Consider the following 2,500-nt stretch of genomic DNA (forward strand, 5'->3'; position numbering starts at 1 on the left):
TTCAGTCGATTCCAACTTCCCAAAAACCTGCCTTCTTCGCAGTTCGGCTAAGTCTCCCTCGTTTCCAACTTTCCTCTAAGTTGCCCTCCTCGCAGTTTGGCCAAGTTCACTCTTTTCCAGCGTCATCCCCCCAAGTTGCCTTGGGCGCAGTTCGGCCTAGTTCACTCTTTTCCAGCATCATCCCCCCAAGTTGTCTTGTTCGCAGTTCGGCCTAGTTCACTCTTTTCCAGCGTCATCCCCCCAAGTTGCCTTGTTCGCAGTTCGGTCTAGTTCACTCTTTTCCAGCATCATCCCCCCAAGTTGCCTTGTTCGCAGTTTGGCCTAGTTCACTCTTTTCCAGTGTCATCCCCCCAAGTTGCCTTGTTCGCAGTTTGGCCTAGTTCACTCTTTTCCAGTGTCATCCCCCCAAGTTGTCGTTGCCAACAACCCAAGAGTCCATAGTATTCGGAGTTCTAGCGGGGCCTCCCCTTGCTTCCAACAACCCAAGAGTCCATAGTATTCGGAGTTCTAGCGGGGCCTCCCCTTGCTTCCAACAACCCAAGAGTCCGTAGTATTCGGAGTTCTAGCGGGACCTCCCCTTGCTTCCAACAACCCAAGAGTCCATAGTATTCGGAGTTCTAGCGGGGCCTCCCCTTGCTTCCAACAACCCAAGAGTCCGTAGTATTCGGAGTTCTAGCGGGGCCTCCCGTTGCTTCCAACAACCCAAGAGTCCATAGTATTCGGAGTTCTCGCGTGGCCTCCCATTGATTCAAACAACCCAAAAGTCCATCTTCTTCGCAGTTCAACATCGCCTCCCTCGTTTCCAACAGGCCCAAAGGTCGTCTTCTTCGCAGATCCACGAAGAGCTCATCACGATTTGCCACATTCCATTTCCCACGGGTTGTCAACAACACTTTCTCACACTTCCCGCAATCGAGTACGTGCATGACATGCCAAAGCACATCTTATTTGCCTTCCATCGCACTCAAGACGACGGGTTGTGGAAGAACGATATTGTTCACAACAAGTTCAAGGACAACGTCTCAATCAAGGGACACAACCGAATTATGTTGACTGGGTCGCTAAAGTAAACCCGAGTTCATATAATGCACCGCATCCAAAAGAACTAGCCACAACACGTGCATCACTGAGATGTTTCACTAGATGGAACACGTGCGTGACATTAGGATCCTCCAACACCTCTTCGTGATGGAAAGATAGAATTCGAAGCAACCACAGAAGTACCGTCTAGTGGGTAGGCAACACAGGGACTGATCAACCAATATCACCCAAGGCAACGGGTGAAAATGGAAGAGATGCATGCTTGACCGTTCGATACGCAAGGCATGGAGCCAGCCAGCAAGTGCATCTCGATTACAACTCACACACCCTCACGTTCGCAAGACACCACACCACAAGACGGTCCACCCCCCACCTACCATGGGCAAGCAAGCAAATGGAAACATCAAGTGACGCAGGGTCAAGCATCGCTAGGCATGAAAATAACTTTCCACAATATCCGAGGGACTAGCTGCCGAGCTAACCAACGATCAGTGACGACCGTGTGTTGGTATTAATAAAGCTCAACAACTATGAAGAGGCTAGTTGTGCCATGATAAACATGCTAACGCACGCACCACGTGAGGGGGGAGGCCTCATCAAGCTCCCTTTAAAACCTGCCAGTGTGGAGCTGGCCGGCTCAAGGAGCACTCCCCCCCTATAAGAGGTTAATATGCAAAAGGCAAAATTGTACAAGTAGATACACTTTTTTTGAGCAGACATAAGTCCATATCTCGGGCTATACTTCGAATTTTGATGCGATTTTTTGCAGTAATTCGTAGAATAATGGTATCTCCTTGCTCACCAAATTTCATAATTTTTCTCGAAGGGGAACTATTTTTTTTATTTTTTTTACTTACCGGGTATGTGTAAAATCGGGAAAAATAGAAAAGCACATGTAGACTTCGAATTTCGACCTCATTTTTTCCAGTCCACCACTAAACAATATCAGGAACCTCCCCACAAAATTTCATTCAGTTTGGCCAAGGTCTTAAATTTGACAAATTTTGGCACCAACCTATCTAGTCGCGGTGCACCGACCAACTTGGCCAAGTGCAAAATGCATCCAATTCAAAACTTTTGTGCACCAACGCTTTTACAGTACTCATTTGGGGGCATTTGGAGGCCTTTCCAACCCTCACATCTCAAAAACCACGAATTTCATTTTTTCACAAATCTCCCCACCAAGCCATCTAGCTATGCCGTGGTGCACCGCCAACCTTGGCCATGTGCAAAACCCTCCGAACTCAAAACTTTCGTGCACCAAGAATTTCATGGTATTCATTTGGGGGCATTTGGAGGCCATTCCAACCCTCACATCTCAAAAACCACGAATTTCATTTTTTCACAAAACTCCCCACCAAGCCATTTAGCTATGCCGCGGTGCACCGCCAACCTTGGCCATGTGCAAAACCCTCCGAACTCAAAACTTTCGTGCACCAAGAATTTCATGGTATTCATT

The sequence above is a fragment of the Vigna unguiculata genome, unplaced genomic scaffold (genome assembly GCF_037176805.1).
Source record: "Vigna unguiculata cultivar grain cowpea cultivar isolate G323 ecotype 2 unplaced genomic scaffold, ASM3717680v1 ptg000256l, whole genome shotgun sequence".
Classification (NCBI taxonomy): domain Eukaryota; kingdom Viridiplantae; phylum Streptophyta; class Magnoliopsida; order Fabales; family Fabaceae; genus Vigna; species Vigna unguiculata.